Source organism: Microtus oregoni, unplaced genomic scaffold (assembly GCF_018167655.1).
Source record: "Microtus oregoni isolate MIOR12 unplaced genomic scaffold, Mior012 000033F_ref0000390, whole genome shotgun sequence".
In the NCBI taxonomy this organism is placed as follows: domain Eukaryota; kingdom Metazoa; phylum Chordata; class Mammalia; order Rodentia; family Cricetidae; genus Microtus; species Microtus oregoni.
Window position 1 is genome coordinate 4,753,110 of NW_024543092.1, and position 19,653 is coordinate 4,772,762.

The window sequence follows — 19,653 nt, forward strand, 5'->3', positions numbered from 1 at the left end:
CCCCAGTCACTGTATGCCAGACCTACTCCACCCAGGCACTCTCTTTTGCAGTTCTGACTTCTGTGTCCATACTGACTTCTCTCTAAAAGATATTTTATTTGCATTTCCTGGAGCTTATGACTTGAACATCTCTTTTGTGGGGAGCAGGGCACATGTTACATATTACATCTATGATCCCAAATGGAGAACAATCCAATTTTCATTCATTATGAAGGGATATGGAATAAATTCTAGTATATCCTTATAATGGAGTATGCTTATTAATAAAACAGAATAAACCCTTGACTTATACCCTAAATAACTTTCAAGCTAATTATGTAGAGTGAGGTATACTGTACAGTTTATATAATAGTCATATATGGCAAATTAACCCATAATGACAGAAGGCTGACTGTTCCTCCTTAGGGGACTGTGGCAATGGGGATGGTTTCATTACATATGTGATTGTTAGTGTCTACTGTGGTGAAACAATCGCTCGGGTATTCCTCTTTCTTTACTCTGCATGCTTCTGCTTGGCATGGTAATTCAAGGAGCACCCAAGTCCTTTGTCACATGTGGTTTTAATGGAGCTATTCCTATCTTGAGTGATGGTGAGGAGTCCCATTTTTGAGGTCGTCCAGTTGCCACTGTGTTAGGTTCTTCTATTTTGCAGTGACTTTTGTACATGACAGAAACTCCCTACTGGGAGAAAAGTCAATTCTGATCAAGTTTAGACTTTCAGGCAGAACAATCTATGGTGACAGGGACCTGCAGCTGGCAACTTACATGTCAGCAGCTCTGAAAACAGACTTGGGCGGTAAATGAGAGCAGGACAGAATCTTCTAGAACCTCCCTCTAGAGAGCTACTTCTTCTAGTCAAATGCTACCCTCTAAAAGCTCCACAGCCTCCCCCAAGAGTGTTGTCATCTGCCCACCATGTGTTCAAAATGGGATCCTGTGTTGGAATAGCTCAGATTCAAATTATAACAAGCATGTTGAGGAGCATCTTTGCCATATAAGGAAAGAATGTTATTTTGAATAAAATAGCCTTTATTTGCAGAAAGAAAAGGAGACAAACCTCTGGAGACCTCTTTTTGACTCCCTAGACTCCACTGCTCCTAAACTGGCCATAACAAGACGCTTTCCAAATATGTGAACTCTTAAGCTTCCTTTTGATCACAAGATAGTTTGAGTTGAGTTTCTACCACCACCACCAAAGGGGAGACTTAACGCCAAATCCAAGTTTGCATCCATCCCTAAGCAAAGCCGTTAATGTTGCTTTAGTTGTCTTATTGGGCTAGCGTGCAATGATCAGTCTGGGGATATGTCACCTCTGAAGGTAATACATGATAATTAGATTAGGTACAAAGCAGACACATGGGGGATGACGCCAGTGTTTGTTTATAATACTGGAAAACACAAACATCAAACAGTTCCAAAAGTTATTCAGAGGCCTGCCTGAATAATGACATTGCACTGTCCTTTGTAGATGGCAGACAAGCACGGGAGACTCATCAGGAGTGGGACCTGTCAGATTGACCTACCTTCCATTTCTAAATAGCATGCCTGCCAGATAGATTAATGACGAGTTCTTGCTGTAACAGAACATTAAGTTCCAGACAGCCAGACTCCCCACCTGACCTTGGAGGAGCTGTGACGTCCTTTGGGTCCTCAACTTCCTCATCTGTGCAGTGAGGTTATTTCAACATCTGTGCCCTTCAATCCCATGACCTAATTTAAAGAAAAGGTGTGGAGGTATGGATGAAGGGATGCCTGGCTAGTGCAGTGGAGGGGTGAACTCAGGCATCCTTCTCCTGTTGGTACTTATGAGGCTGTAAAGGTGTTTTCCTTAGGGCAAGGGCCTTCAACCTCTGTTGGCTGAGGTTCTCTGTCCTGCCTGGTTCCCACAGTCATTAAGTCCCAAAGAATCACACAGAAGTCTACATTAGTTATAAACTGATTGACCTAGTAGCTCAAACTTCTTATCAACTCTTATAACTTATATTAGCCCATTATTCTTGTCTGTTAGCCACGTGGCTCAGTACCTTATTCAGTGAGGCAGTTACATCTTGCTTTTTCTGTGGGTGGGTCACAACTGCAGACTAGGACTTCCTTCTTCCCAGAATCCTCCTGTTCTCATCGACCCACCTCTACTTCCTGTCTGGTTGTCCTGCCTATACTTTTTGTCTGGGTACTGGCCAATCAGCATTTATTTAAAATATAATTGACAGAATACAGACCATTGTCCTACACCAAACCTCAGCTCTGTGAGCTGAAGGGATCTGTAATAAGTTGCTCTGGGGAATTTTCTGTGCCTTATTAGCTGTTTAGAAGCATCTCTAGCAATGCCTGTGTGATTCTAGTAGTTACTACCCCCAGACATAACAATCTGTATTATCTCCAGACAGAACCAAACATCTGTTGGTGATGGCTGGGCTGGCATCCCTGTTGAAGACTTCTAGGAGCTTTTTGATAGGGTAGAGTACTTAACCTGGGAGGCAATGAAGCAAGTGCTATCGGCCTCACAACGCAAGGGAAAAGATTGGGAGCAAATAGTGTAATGGTCCTTAAGGTCAGTAGAAGTCAGACATTGAGAAGAACAAAAGAAGGCTTCCTGGGAGTGAGAGGAATGCAAGGACCAGAGGATGTCAGAGAACAGACAACACCAGAAGGAGATACAGAGGCAAGAAATAACTCACAGCCCAGGAAACCTAATTTCTGATGACAATAAGGAGGCCAGCATTCTCCTTGGGTCCAAAATGGCGGCACCATGATGGTGGTCTTTTACTGAGCAGGATCAGCTGCCCCTTCCTAAGATGAGAAGGGCGGGGAATGGTGCCTTCCCTTCCTATCCTTTCATTAGATTGTTGTTGTTAACAGTGGCACTGTGCTATGAATGAAAATAAAATCTCCTTCTGCTTGGCATTGTGCACACCATGAAGAACTAGCTCTTTTCAGGGGCAGCTGGGTCAAAATGCATATTGTCACACCAGGCCTTGTGTCTCCTTTGATCATTCTCTTGGTCAGAAGTCCTGGCCTTTGCTTGTCGATCACCCTTGGCAGTTTAGTTAAAGGTTACTGGGAATGTTGAGTAAGAATGTTGAGGTGGAATACACTGCCAAAGATTACAAAATAAACAAAGAAAAAAAAAGGTGGGGTTTTTTTTTTTTTTTTGAATCCTTATCTCAGTGAGGAGAGCCAGGCAAGGGTGGGAAAAATAAACAAGAGACAAATGCAAGAGCCAGGCAGGTTGTAGGAAGTCAAGAGTCCCGAGCTTGTTTTTAACTGAAAGACACACGGTGGGTTGGTCCAGAGAGAGCAGAAAGGCCCCATGGTGTCTGTGCTCTTCGACATACAATAACAGATACGTATGCTTTTCACCCTAAGCTGAGACTTGAAGAGAAAAAAATAGTAACTATTATTCGTCGTGTACTACTGATCTTGTTTCTATCTTTAATCACTAGAGAGAAAGAAAGACAGGATGTGGGTCTGCATGGTGGGTAGAGAACTGACTGAATCCAACTTAATACTTTTATAATGAGTATAGCCTATCTTTTTATTGTAGAAACAACCCCCCAAACTCTTAGAAAATCTAAGCAGAATGTAAAGATAGAAAATAAAGAAAAAGTCACTTGAAGATTTTCACAGCCAGAGAATGCCTGTGGTGGCTATGCCTGTGGTGGCTATGCCTGTGGCTGTTCCCATCATTTGAGCAGTCTCTCCAGCCCAGCCATGCGGGCTTTACAGATCTTCTCCCTCTTTGTCATGTCCTTAGGATGCTAAGATAAAGGACCTGTGATGTTTAATCTTGACCCCCTTGATGCGATCTGGAATCAGTTTGCAGGCGTGCCCTTCGGCATTTCCAGGACAGCCCATGGGACAACAGTTCCCCAGAGTATGTGGCACTTCCCTGGAGGTGCCACAGACAGAAGGAGATCTGAGGCAAACAGAGTGCTGCTCTCCGGCTTGCCTCTGCTTCTATCTACCACTGATGTCAGACTCTCAGTGTGGAGCAAAGGTGAAAGGCCCTCTAAGAATCCCCTAAGCCTTCAGTGCTGGACTGGGACTGCCGAGGCATGCACCTTTGCAGACTGAGTGGCTAGCGGGTTCTCAGATCTCATAAATACCTTTGCTCTGTCTAGCCAAACAGCACTGACTAGTGCTGGACTGGGACTGCCGAGGCATGCACCTTTGCAGACTGAGTGGCTAGCGGGTTCTCAGATCTCATAAATACCTTTGCTCTGTCTAGCCAAACAGCACTGACTAGTGCTGGACTGGGACTGCCGAGGCATGCACCTTTGCGGACTGAGTGGCTAGCGGGTTCTCAGATCTCATAAATACCTTTGCTCTGTCTAGCCAAACAGCACTGACTAGTGCTGGACTGGGACTGCCGAGGCATGCACCTTTGCGGACTGAGTGGCTAGCGGGTTCTCAGATCTCATAAATACCTTTGCTCTGTCTAGCCAAACAGCACTGACTAGTGCTGGACTGGGACTGCCGAGGCATGCACCTTTGCAGACTGAGTGGCTAGCGGGTTCTCAGATCTCATAAATACCTTTGCTCTGTCTAGCCAAACAGCACTGACTAGTGCTGGACTGGGACTGCCGAGGCATGCACCTTTGCAGACTGAGTGGCTAGCGGGTTCTCAGATCTCATAAATACCTTTGCTCTGTCTAGCCAAACAGCACTGACTAGTGCTGGACTGGGACTGCCGAGGCATGCACCTTTGCAGACAGAGTGGCTAGTGGGTTCTCAGATCTCATAAATACCTTTGCTCTGTCTAGCCAAACAGCACTGACTAGTGCTGGACTGGGACTGCCGAGGCATGCACCTTTGCAGACTGAGTGGCTAGCAGGTTCTCAGATCTCATAAATACCTTTGCTCTGTCTAGCCAAACAGCACTGACTAGTGCTGGACTGGGACTGCCGAGGCATGCACCTTTGCAGACTGAGTGGCTAGCGGGTTCTCAGATCTCATAAATACCTTTGCTCTGTCTAGCCAAACAGCACTGACTAGTGCTGGACTGGGACTGCCGAGGCATGCACCTTTGCAGACTGAGTGGCTAGCGGGTTCTCAGATCTCATAAATACCTTTGCTCTGTCTAGCCAAACAGCACTGACTAGTGCTGGACTGGGACTGCCGAGGCATGCACCTTTGCAGACTGAGTGGCTAGCGGGTTCTCAGATCTCATAAATACCTTTGCTCTGTCTAGCCGAACAGCACTGACTAGTACAAGGCCCCACGAGGCATGCACCTTTGCAGACTGAGTGGCTAGCGGGTTCTCAGATCTCATAAATACCTTTGCTCTGTCTAGCCGAACAGCACTGACTAGTACAAGGCCCCACGAGGCATGCACCTTTGCAGACTGAGTGGCTAGCGGGTTCTCAGATCTCATAAATACCTTTGCTCCGTCTAGCCAAACAGCACTGACTAGTACAAGGCCCCACGAGGTGCACCACTGATCTCACGTTGCCTTGAGTTTCTGCTGTTACTCTCAGCTGGTATTTGGAACTGGAATGCATCGTGCTTACATCTCCCTTGCCTTGGCCAGAGCCCTGGAGCTCATGGGTCTCCTCTTACTTCTAATAGGACATCAGACTCTCTGCCTGTCTAGACTATAGTTCACTTTCTGCCTTTGTTCTCCCAAGACAGACCAGTGGCCACTTGAGAGCAGGAAGCACCTGTGCCATCCACCCACAAAGGGGAGGCAGGTTCAAGGTGGTGTTTGAGAAGGAGATGAACATTCCCTTCCCACATCATCTCGGAACATACATGGACTGTCCTCCCAGTGAGCTGCCCGCGGCTGGCGCTGCATTTCTGTCTTGCAAAGACTGCCCTGCAGAGTAGAGAAGATGGGACTCTCTCCCCTTCTCATCCCCCAATACTGCCTCCCTCTGCTTCTCCCAGAAGCTAATATGGTGAATGAGGTGAAAAGAAGGATGAATGAACTGGCATGCGTGCTGCGGGCATACACTACCTGCTGTGAGGTATGTGTATCTAAACACATTCGAAGCAGAGGCTGGCCCAAGGGGAGGGGAGGAACAGGAGGGGATTGTCCTTGTAGGAGATCTCTTTTTTAAAGTTACAAAATTTCTCTTTTCTGGAAATTTTAAAATTGAGTATCTCAGGTTTCATGACTCTTCCCCACTGGCATTTTCAATGTGAGAGACACCCCTTCTCTTTTCCATAGGCCCTCTGGCCCTCAGATGCATTGGCTATGCGTTGAGTACCTCCTAAGGAGTGTCTGGAACCACCCACATCCCTGGCCCATAGCTCAGTGCCCAGCACAGCTAGCTCTCCAGTATTTGAAGGAGAAGAACTAGAAATCAATGACAGATATACTGTTCTACACGGCTTTGGTTTATTTTGTTTGACGACTGGAGGTGGGGGAGAGATCCCTCCAAGGTCGTGCATGATTCTGAGGACTTCCACACACATGTCATGGCTAGACCGTACAATATTAAAAACCTGTCAGTTTTAGCATGTTGTCCACCTAGCTGGCTGTTCCCTCTTGCTCGGCAATGACAACCGTAAGCAGGTCATTTGTATTCTCCTGTCACTTGCATTACTCTGAAAGAACATCCCTCAGGTTTACAGAAATTAGTTATCCTGCATGCTGGGTCAATGATGGATGGAGAGGAGGCTTTCTCACCTGCCCTGCTCTGCGTGGAAAAGGCCAGATGCTTGCACGGTGTGCTACTTTCCTGATGTATGTGAGCAGAGAGCCAGTCACCCTCAGCTCAGGAGCCCTCAAAGCAGACATCTCTTATCATTGGGAGGACACTGTCGTGAACGAACACTCTTTCCATCTGCCACTTACCAGGGCAATTTTCAAAGTCTTTCCCACTTCCAGTCCTCCTCAGAGAACAGCCTGCCCAGGCTGTAGCACTGGTACAGAGTGACTGTAACCTGTTTACTTTGCAAGGTCTTTTTGTCCTAATTGTCCCATTACCTCTTCCTGCTTGCTTCTAAAAAGCCTGGCGTCCAAAGTATAAACAGTTCTGTGTTTGCATGTTGCCAGGGAACAAGACAAAATCTTCGTGCTTGGGAGTTGTGAAATCCACTTGATTCCCTTTTCTAATAAGATCAGGGCATTTGTGGGTTGTGTGTTTTGGATGCACCTGCCTTCTATTTATTGGCTACTCTGAAGCTTTCTTTGTGTAAGAATGGAAGGCTACTCAGCCTTGTTCTACGGCTCACTGCATGTCTCCAGCCACAAGCCTGGACTTCAGGGCCCAGTCTAAGCACATTATCCCATTGCGAGTTCTACCACATCATGACCATATTGGGAAGTCAACTGTATTCTTTTCTTTTTGTATGTGTGTGCCTTAGGTAATTTTCTCATATGTGTTTTTTAGTATATTAAGAGCAAATGCTCTGAAGAATATACTTGAGATCTCATAGTATATCAGTGGTAGGGATGTTGGCAAATGAGCTTTTTATTGTTCGTTGTTATACAACCTACAACACCAACAAGGGAGGTCCTTTTCTGTTGCCTTGTATTCCCCAGTGCTTGAATATAGGCCAATGTTCTCCATCAGTGGAGATGGTTTTGTTATGGTTTTAGTTTTGTTTCAGCTGTCATAGACCGGGGTCTAAGTCAAAGACGGGGTGACTTAAACCACAGAAACATTGTCGTTGTTCTAGAAGCCGGAAGTCGGAAGCAAAGGTCTCTTCCTGTTTTCTAGATATCCACTCTCCTGCTGTATCCTTACCTGGTTTAGGTTTTCATTTGAGCATCTCTTCTGACAAGGACATCAGTGCCCTTCGCTTAGGACTGACACTAATTACTCATTGTAATGGCCTCTTTAAAGGCCGCATTTTCAATTCTGGTTTTCTTGAATATTCTTTTTTTCCTCTATCTTTGTGACAAGGTTTCACTATGTAGTGATGGCTGGTTTGAAATTCGCTGTCAGCTGACTAGCTCTAAACTTACAGAATCTTCTGCCTCTGCCTTTTGAGTCAGAGGATTACAAATGTAAACCACCACGCCCAGCTTATTCATGAATACTCGTGTGTGTCAACCACTACAATAGGACTTTATGTCCTTGTTTAATTCCCACACACTGTGACCTTGAAGAGTGACTTTCTAACTAATCAACCTTCAGCACACCCACAGATGATCCACAGAGAAGACCACGGGGGTTTCTTGGCAATAGACTTCATCCCTGTGTGATGCTGTCACATCAGCCTACAGTTTCCTGGTGACCTGTCTTTCCCATGGCCCCACTCCTGCTCTGTCTCCCAGGGCCTGCTGGACTCCAGCTCCCAAGCCAGGGAACCAAACTCAGCGAGAATCAATTAGTGTGTGTGAAAGCGAGAAAAAAATTAGTGTGTGTGTGTGTGAATATGTGTTCATGTGCATGTGTGCGTGTGTGTGCGTGTGTGTGCATATGCACATGTACGTGTGTGTATGTGTGTGCATGTATGTGTCTGTGTAAACCTCTTCAGCTCTCTTACAAAGAAGCATGGAGTAGGGTCATTCTCCTGTCTCTTTGTCCTGATTCAGGGATGGTGCATTTATCACAAGATGTGTTTTAGAGCTCTTGGGAATCAGCCACTGGAATTTCTGACCTTGGTGAGGGTCATAGTTCCTTTGGGGTCAGCTTTCTTACTGCCACAGGCAATTCAGAATTTTCTGTCAGTTGCCATGGCTTTGCCTTTGATTTGCAGTGCTCACCACAGATATTGCCAGTGCCTTGACTTTTAAATCCAGGACCGGGGCTCTGGTAGTTCTTGTCATCACCAAAACAGGGTTTTTTGAGATTTTCTTTCATGATGACTTAGCGGTTGCTCTTGGATCTGACCTTCACTTTGCTCTTGGGGAACTCCTGCAAGTGCCTTCTGGTTGATGGGCTAACTGATAATCAGATGACACAGATGCCTGTGACATGAGTCTTCTGTCTCAGGATGCCTGCTAAGAAAACACATGCTGGGGGTGGGGGTGGAGGACGTCAGGAGATCGTTTATAAAATGCCAAGGACTCGGCATGGATAAAACTTATTCTCCCTGTATATTTGTTAAATACACATGCCAGCAAGGTGGTAATATTATTTTGTTAAATATTTTATAAAAATGGATGAATGAATAAATGAATGAATATCTAGACACTAGGGTGAAGGTTCACAACTGAACTGCCATTTATACCTTCTAGGAGAAGGAAAATCAGCTTCCCTCTGGGTATATCAAACACTACAGGACACGCCTCATGTTTAAGAGTAGTTGACCAACATATAATTGGACTTCATATTTGTGCTCAAATTTGCTTTTATTTGGTACAATGATGTTTAGTCTCATTTATTTTTCTTTAGAAAATGGTTTTATTTATTTATTTATTTTTGAGGTAGAAAGTCTTCTTGTTGTATTGGGCTTTTGTTTGTTTTTGAGAAAGAACTTAAAGTTGGGTAGGTAAGACAAAATGGAGAGAGGATCTGGAGAGACTTGGGGAAGAATGTGATCAAAAGTATTTAAATTTTAAAAAAATTAAAAACAATTAAAAATATAATAATAATAAGAAGAAAGAAGTCTAAAAAAGAACATCTGATCAATAATGCAGTCAGTGCACGAGCACTGGTCTTTCCATTTATTCACGTTTTCTTTAAGTTCTTTCAGCAATTTGTGACTCGTAGATTTCAACAGACAGGCATTCGTTTCCTTGATTGCGTTTATTCTTAACTACTTTATCCTTTTTCCTGATGTTCTTCTCAAAAGAACTTATACTCAGTTTCATTTTCAGACTGTTTGTTGCTGACAAATACACAACTGATTTTTTGTGTTTTGATCACGGATCTTGCCACTTTACTGCATTCATTTATTAAACCCAACAATTCTAGGATTTTTAAAATAATTTCTATATACAAAACCATGGCATCTGTATCTATAGTTTTACTTTCTCAGTGTAAGGGAATGTCTTTCTTGTACTCACTCAGCTACAGCTAGACTTTCCTTTGTTATACTAAATAACAAAAGTGATTGCGTTTAATATTATCAACATCATATTGGATTTTGGAAAGGAAAACTTTTCATCCTTAATATTGAATATGGTGTTATTAGTAGCTATGTTCTTTTAAATAGATGTTTTTTGCTATGTTGAAGACCCGCTTTTTGTTTGAAGTTTGAGTTTTTATATTTATTTGATTCTATTTGGGATGTGTATTCATCTGAATGTATGTGTATGTATGCATGTTGGCATGCAAAAGCCTACGGAATTCAGAAAAGGATGTTAGAACTGGATCCCCTGGATTTGCAGGTGTTTGTGAACCATGATGTAGGTGCTGGGAACAGAACTTGGGTACTCCCCAGGGCAGCAGATGCTCTCAATTGCTGAACTATCTGCCAGCTCTTGAAGGCTATTGTTTTGTTTTGTTTTTTTTTAATCATGTAGCAAATATTTTAATGCATCCATGTACCTCTGTGGTAATCATGGGCTTATGTCTTCTCTTCCTGATACTGATACAGTGTATCAGGAATGACCTTGTATGTTGAACTGCCTTTGCTATTCTAGGATAAATGCCAGGTACTTTGTGTCATTCTTGAGGAAGTTTTTATTGGTTTTGTTTGTTTGTTTTTTGTTTTTGTTCTTTTGATAGTCATGAGACTCTTAAGTTGCTAGTTTTCTTCCCAAACCAAAATACTTTATCATTTAAAGCTTTTAACTAATTTTTTCTTTACTCTAACATGAAGCCTCTAGTCATTCCTTTCCCCCTCTGGCTGCTTTATGACTTTCCTCTTTTCACAGATGTTTCATTGTGCCATCTTTTTTCTTTCTTTATTTTTTATTATTACTTAAAAAATACCAATCCAAATCCTACTCCCTTTCCTCCTCCCACTCCCTTCCCTCTCCCTCCACAGACCCTTCCGTTCTGACCCCTCCAACCCTACGCGAGTGCCATGCACCCTGCCCTGTGGAAAGTCCAAGGCCCTCCCTACTACATTTAGGTTGAGCAAGATTTACATCCAAAGAGACTAAGATCCCATGAAGCCGGTATGTGCAGTTGAGGCACATCACAGTGTCACTATTAATGGCCCCTCAGTCTGTTCCAGCCCTCAATGCCCTTAAGAAGGGCTTGGTTGTTCCCATGCGTGTTCACCCCCAGTCCAGTTGGAGTTGGTGAGCTCCCATTCATTAGCTCAAGCAAACTGTCTCAGTGGATGACCCCCTCATGGTCTTGAATTCCTTGCTCATACTCTCAGTCCTTCTACTCTTCAACTGGATCTTGTGATCTCAGTCCAGTGCTCCGATGTGGGTCATTGCCTCTGTTTCCATCTGTTATTGGATAAAGGTTCTATGGTGATATTTAAGATAATCATCAGTATGACTACAGGGTAAGGTCAGTTCAGACACCCTCTCCTCTGTTGCTTAGGGTCTCAGCAGGGTTCATCCCAGTGGGTTCTTGGGCATTTTTCTAGAGCCAGGTTTCTTGCTAACTCCATAATGGCTCCCTCAATCAAGATATCTCTTTCCTTGCTCTCATATCTTGTGACACATTTTGAACTGATTATTTTTGTTTATTTGTTTTAGGACGGGACACTAGTTTCCCTGAATTTCTGGAACGGCGGTTGGTATCACACTTGGAAAGCCTCCATCATTTATTCAAACATGGGCCTGGCCATTTCCTTCCTCTGGGTCTTCTGCTGCACATATGTTAAGTTACATGGTCTCAACTCTCGGAGCACCTGTGGCTTTATAATGTTCTGCCTTCTTCCTGTGTGCTTCAATCTAGCCTGTATGTTTTCCAGCCACTGGCCTTTCATCCTGGAAGCTTTCTCATCTTTTCAATGAAGTGAGACAACTGTGGACTTGTTTGTTTCTTCTTTCTGGGCACCAGTCCAGAACATGCCAGCCCCCAGAAATCAGAGCAAGGACAGTGCTTGTCTTGACTCTGTGTCCTTCACTGGCATCACAGTCTGTTCTACATGTGTCAAGTGCTCGAAGGTGAGAGGCTCGTGGGTTTACCTAGTTTTGAGTTGCTTAGGAGACCAGGAAGAGTTGGTGTTGCTACCCTGTCATTGTCAGAAGCACAATACTTCCTGAAGCCTTTTCTCACTTGGGACTTGATTCTAGTCCAATTTCACCATTTTTTATCTGATTAGTGTAGATGTTTCTAAATGGTTACTTGACTCTGAAGTGGACTGATAAACCAGGAATCTTGTCTGTGTGATTTCAGGATTTCCAGCAAAAGGTAGAGAGTTTTGAACCAAATTCAACCAAAGTACGAGAATCCATTAACTTAATATAAAAGCACAGGCAACAAATACACTTTCTCACGGTTGTGTTTTTACTGTGCCCTCCAAAACCATGCTTAATTTTATCCCCATTGTTATGAGTTAAGAGATATGATGAAATCTGCAGTTAGACTTTTTTCGGGATTATCAGCTTCCTAATACTAACATAGAGACTTATCAGTAACTAGAAAATTTGGCCATTTGCTTAGGTTTGTTTTTTACTAGCTCTTATAACTTAAATTAACATTTTCTTTTAAATTACTTTTTGATTCGTGGCTTTATTACTTCATCCCTATAGTGCCCATCCTGCTTACTCTGCATACCCTGGCATCTCTGCCTTCTTCTCAGCTTCCTCTTTGCATGGAAATCCAGTCTAGTTATTGGCCATTCATCTTTTTTATTAAACTGATCAGAGTGACACATTTTTGCGGTGTACAAAAAGATTATTCCACAACAGAAATCAGGTGGGACTATGATGATGTTGACCACAAGGGATCTGACCTCAGTGGAAGATTAATCTACTTATGGATACATGGATTAATGGGTGGGGGCTATTTACTGTGACTGGCTTTATTATAAAGGAGAACTATATTGGTCAGCTTTGCAGCATTACAGTGAAATATTGAAAGCAACTAATTTATAAAGAGAAAAGTTTTTTCTAGCTCAATGTTTTGGCACATGAATTGGCTCAGTTCTACAGTACTGTGTGGGTGTTGTGTGGTAACACATCATAACAGAAGAAAGTGTGGATCAGTTTCTGATATCTCAAATGGAGGTGTGATAGAGATAGCAAAGTGTGTGTGTGTGTGTGTGTGTGTGTGTGTGTGTATGGGTGTCTCATTCAGACCCATGTTGCTAATGAGTCAAAAATGTCTCCATAAGGCCTCAATTCCTAAATATCTTCAACATCTTCCAATAACATCCCTCTGGAGAACCAAGTCTTTAGCACATTACTATAAACAGAGACCATGCTCATTCCCCAGCCACTCAGACCTGAATAATCACACAGAAACTGTGTTAATTACAGCACTGTTTGGCCAATGGCTCAGATGTATTCCTAGCTAGCTCTTACATCTTAAATTAACCCATTTCTATTAATCTGTGTATCACCACAAAACTGTGGCTTATTGCTAAATTTCTAGTGTCTTTCTTCTTTGTCAGTTACATGGCATCTGCTCACCTATGCCTTCTTTTTCTCCTTTATCTCTGCTTGGATTTCCTACCAGGTATATTCTGCCCTGCCATAGACCAAAGCAGGTTCTTTATTAATCAGTGGTAATAAAACATATTCACAGCATACAGAAGGGAATCCCATATCATTTCCCATTTTCTGTCTAAATAAAAAGGAAGCTTTTAACTTTAACATAGTATCAAGCAGTAATTACAGTTACAATATCTTTTTTGTGAGTCTAAAGTTTCATATCTATTTTTTTCTGCCTTGCTATATTCTACACTTGGAGGAGTCCCCTCTGTGTGCTGTGATTAGCATTAATGAATAAAGAAACTGCCTTGGCCTGTTGATAGGACACAACTTATGTCGGGAAAGAAGATGGAAGTGAATGGGGGGAGGAAGAAGGAAAGGGTCAAGAGATGCCATGAATCCTCCGCTGAGACAGATGCCAGTTAGAATCTTTGCTGGTAAGCCACTGCCACATGATGATTTACAAATTAATAGAAATGGGTTAAATTAATATAGGAGCCAATAAGAAGTTAGAGCTAATGGACCAAGCAGTGTCTTAATTAATACAATTTCTTTGTGGTTATTTCAGGGCTGAGCAACCAGGCAGCTGGGAACAAACAAGCAGTTCCTTGCAAGATGCGCTGTCATAGGCCAAAGCAGCTTCTTTATTAACCAATGGTAATAAGACATATTCACAGCATACAGAGGTAAATCCCACATCACATAACCTCTGGGAGATACTATCTGCATTCAAGCTATGTCAAAGACTCTCTCTGACTTGTATGCTTTACCCTTCTATACGATACCCTCTATCATGTCATGACCCAACTGGAAAACTGTCCCCAAATTTTTGGGAGTTACTGGTTGTAGCAAGGTTTCTTGTTTGACTATCTTTGGATTACCAATTTGCAAATAATGACCTGGAGACTTATTATTAATTATGAAAGGTTGGTTTTTAGCTTGTCTCAACTATCTCTTATAACGTAAATTAACCCATATTTTTAAATCTACATTCTGCTGTGTAGTATCTCTCTTTCATCTTTCTCCTCCTGTCTCCTCTCTGTGTCTGGCTGGCAACTCTTTCTTCTTCCCAAGTCCACTCTGTCTCCAGAAGTCCTGCCCAACCTCTTTCTGCCTAGCTATCGAACATCCAGCTCTTTATTAAATCAATCACAAAGCACCTTGGCAAAGACACATCTTCACAGTATAAACAAATCCTCCACAACAGTTGGCACCATGGTTTTGGTCTTCCAGAATCAAGAACTAAATGAGCCCCTTTACTTTTAAAATGGTCTAATCTATGGTGTTCAGCTGCAGGAACAGAAAGTGAACAAAAAACTCACAATTGAGTCAGTCGTATTGACAACACAATGAATTCCATGCCACCATATAAAAGGTGGATGATGGTCCCAGATAGCTTAGAAGATACTTCTGTTACCAATAGGTGAGCTTTGATGGAATTTATAGTATTGCTTCTACTTTTATTTTATATATCTGTTTGGGGTTGTGTACATGCACATGAGTGTGTGTATCTGGTTTATTATCCTAAAAACTAAGAGAGAGAGAGAGAGAGAGAGAGAGAGAGAGAGAGATCTATCTTACTGATTTAGGAATACTGAGACTTTTGAGGTCTTAGACTGAGACAGGCAGAATCAGAATTTAAATTCCCATGTAATGCCCTTAGAAGTTCTGTACTTTCTACCACTTTGTATTGGCACTAGTATATTCTGAAAAGGGGGCTGAGCTATGGGCTCCTGCTTATGTCTCATTTCACACTTCAGGGAGGACTATCATTCTTTCAACAATAGCTCCCTACTGAACAGCTAGCACTAATTGATTCTCTTGCTAAAACACCTAAGAGATTCACAGAGCTATCTCAGGTCAGTGTAGTTTCTTTTATTCTTTCTGAGGCTTCGCTTGGTTTGGGTCCCAGTTATGCCTCTGAGACCTTCTTTCTCACGTATCTGTTCCTCGTACTGACTTCCAGGAGCAACTTAGTGATGCTCATGGCAAAACAGTTCCCTGTAGACAGGATTATTTCTTTAGCTGTAGTCAAATTTTAAAATGTGCAAGTCCATAATCATACTTAATCAAATTGCTTTTACTATTATAATTGCATTTTTTAAAATGATAAATTAGACGAACCCTTCTATAACCTTGTATAACCTAAACATGATGATTCTGAGAGTTGGCAGTCTTAGATATCTTTCCTTTTCCTGTTATTTGGAATACAATATCACAATAGTAAGGTGTTGATTTGAAAGCACATCAATAGTCTGGGATTGAAAGAAAAATTTTCAGGTATAGTGAACAGATTGAGTTAGTCTCCAAATCTCCTGTAGAATGAGATTTGGGGATCCTACTCAGAAAATGTATTTCTCTGCCAATTGACAATCTTATTAGCTCCTGGATTTGGCAATGGTCCATTTCCAGTTATCTTGAATATATACCCAGTCACACAGAGATACCCATTTTTTTCCTCTCTGCTGAGGTACAGCTAGCTCATTTTCATAGCTCATCAGCAAGAGTCACATCTTAGCCAGAGACAATGAGCTAATTTAAAAAGTTAGCATTAATGCGTCTTATAATAATTTAAGGACCTCAATGAGAAACTGAGGCCAAAAGGTTCCCATGGTGGCTTTTGTTCACCTAGGCTTTTCTTTATGAGACATTTACAATTGCAACAGGAAAGGGCTAAATAGCTATGTGTGTTGAAATAGGAGCGGCGGGGCTGCGTCCCCAGCACCCGGCCGCCCACATGGCTAGCTTTATATCCAAAATAATTACACGGAAACTGTATTCTTTTAAGCACTGCTTGGCCCATTAGTTCCAGCCTCTTATTGGCTAGCTCTTACATATTAATCTAACCCATTTCTAATAATCTGTGTAGCCCCACGAGCTGGCTTACCAGGGAAGATCTTAACCTGCGTCTGTCTGGAGTGGGAGAATCATGGCGACTCCCTGACTCAGCTTCTTTCTCCCAGCATTCTGTTCTGTTTACTCCGCCTACCTAATTTTATGTCCTATTAAAGGGCCAAGGCAGTCTCTTTATTTAACCAATGAAATTAACACAAGCCAGAAGACTCTCCTCCATAATATGTGATTCTTTTATCTCCCAATCATAGTATCATATTTCAAAGTAATTCTTTGACTTAAGACGTAGGCACTAGTTAGTTACCTCCACTGTCATATAAGTTCTGGTACCATGTCAGACAGAAAACCAGATTTTAGAAATATTTAAATAGAAAGTATAAACTATTCCAAATCTTCAAATGTTAAAAAATATTGTCAGCTGTGAGAGTTTGTTGAGTTTAGTGTGTGTTTGGCATGCACATATTTATTGAATTCATGGTGTGTGTACATGTTTACTGAGTTATTATGTATGTGAAAATTTTGGCATTTTTTTAAAAATAATAATAATAAAACTGGGCAGTTTTCAAGAATAATAAATTTTACAGCATAAAGTATACAACAAATGTATATATTCCTGTTGGTGGCTAGTATTCCATGGCATTTTTGTTTTTTTTTTTAAGCAGGGAAAAATAATAGCATGAGATTAGATATTTTTAGTGGCTCCTGGCCTCCATTCATTCTTCTTCTCTCACATCATATGTGAGTCATGATAAAATTCCCTTTTCCTTGTGTAGGTTTGTTTTTATTTTATCCTCATTTTTGGTCCTTACTACAGTGTTCAGTGCACAGGGGTTTTGTCTCAGTGAAGTGAAGATGCGGCCTAATTCTTTACTAACTTCAATCATCAACTTTCATCTTTCTTTGGTTAGCCTGACTCATCTCATTCCAACTGCAAGGATTTTGAGCGTGCGTGCGTGCGTGTGTGTGTGTGTTTTCATTGAAGGTATTTGGTATCCTACATACCTTTTCTTATCCTAAGTTGGTTTCTATTTTCTTTTCTTTGGATAAAAAAAAAAGAAAATAGTCTAAAACTTTGCTATTTAGGATGTCTGTATGACGATTGGCAATTCTGAGCAAGTCTCAGTTTTATCATTTTTGTAGTATGTAGTATATATTTTCCCTAATTATCTGAGAATTCCAGACAGCGTATTTTGGTCATATTCACCCTACCTCTCTCCCTAAGTCCTCCCAGATCCACCTGCCCCTCCCCCTCTTTTCAACTTCATGCCTTCCTAGTTCTTTTCCTTTTAAAAAGATAAACCCACTGCCTTATCCAGCCTTGTAATCACATATGTGTCTAGTCTTATTGTAACTTGTTATGTTTGTTTGATACCCCAGGAGATCTGCTCTTCTCTGGAGGGAAATGGATATAGAAGAGAGGGGATATTGGGGGAGGGTGGACTGAGAGAAGATTAGGGAGGGGAAACTGTGGTTGGGATGAAATACATGAGAAAAGAATAAATGAATGAATGAATGAATAAATAAATAAATAAATAAATGTATGTTGGAAAAAAAATAAATCAAACCCACACAGTCCAGTTTGTCATAGACTGCAGCCTTGAACTTTAAACAAGTTCTTTGTCCCCCAAGCTGCTTTTCCCAAGGGTACTTCAACACAGCAACAGAAATGAAACTAGATCAGAGTCTTTTCCCAGCGTTTCTCTTTTCTCCTCCTGAAACATTGTGTAGCTCAAGGACATGTGTGTTGCGTCTTCTCATGACATCTGTTTCAGTTTCTCTCTCATACTTTTACGTGTTCAATGGGCTTTGATGAATTGTCTTGATTTCTTGAGTTTATCTCCCATTTTATATTTCTTTAGCTACTCTAATTAACTTGGCTTGTCAACTGAGATTTTAACTTTACAGTGGAGATAAATTTAAGTTCTTTCTACAAGCATGAATTACCTTCATTATTGTTAATTTTATGATCTTTAGTTTTTAGGGCATTAAGTATGCTTTACTTCCTTGTGTCTCTCATACATCTGTGTTATTCATTCTTTGTGGTAGGGCAAGATTTGTTGAACTCTTTGAACTTTGAAGGCTAGAACATTAAGAAAAGATACTCACTTTGTGGCGGGAGAGATGGCTCAGTGTTTATGAATGCTGTTTTCTCTTTCAGTTCTCAGGACTGAAGTTGGACAGCTCACAGCCACCTGAAATCAGGGGACCTGGCATTGGCTTCTCATCTCCACACACATTCACATACATGAGACATGTACACATACATGAGACATGTACACATACATATACATAAACTAAAATTAGTCTTTAAAAAGTCTTGCAAAAAATGGAAAGATACACATTTCCTTAGGTAGGCACATGGGGACTATTGTATGCTGATTTCTCAAATGTCCTTATATTCATATAGTACAATTCCAAACTCTAAACTAACATGAACATAAGCCTGAACTGTTTGGCTGCACACACACACACACACACACACACACACACACACACACACACACGAACATACACACTTTTCACTGAGATACTATCTTAAACAGACAAGAGGAGCAATGAATGATATTTCTATAATTCACACGGGAGGCTGCACCCATAGAGAGTCCTATCTCCAGGAGAAGGCTTTCAATCTAATTCTCTGCTCGTGGGATCCCAAGATGTTCATTCCTGCCCCTATGAGGGTCTTTAAGCCCAAATTCTCTGAACAGGCAGGAAATGGACGTTTCCTGAAAGCAGCTACACTGTGGGTTTCTGCTTGCTGATTCCTTTTAAATATTTTCTTTGTTTGGGCCCCTGGGATTCACAGTTCTTGGAAGATATTTTATATTTTCCAGAATTACTGGAGTTTTGAAGGAAAGCACTTCCAGTTACTGGTGATAAACTGCCCTGCCAGAAGCAGATGTGTCTACTGGGTTTCCTATGGAGGTGATCTTATTTTCTCCATTGGATGACAGTTTTATTTCTTCCTTTCAAGAATATGTCCAATATTTTCTCCTTATTAATAGCACTTTCACCTCTAAGAATTATGTTGGCTAAGGAGTTTTTGAGTAGATTTCTTTACTCAAATGAAAATAAATTCTTCTCCAGCCCCCATTTTTAAGTCTTCCTGTTTAAATCACAAGTGAATTTAAATTTATTAGATTTTTTTCCTAAATACGTAAAACCTTTTTATTCTACATCTAGCGTATCTCTGGATTTTTCTGAAGTTAAGAGGATGTGTGTGTGTGTGTGTGTGTGTGTTATGTGTGTGTGTGTGTGTGTGTGTGTGTGTGAATGTCTGTGTTTTCCAAACTATCAAAACACCACTGACAATATTTTTATTTAGAAGAATGGGCCTAATAACTTGATCATGATAAATTTTACACAGTCCAATGTTTTATAAGAAAAATTTCTTT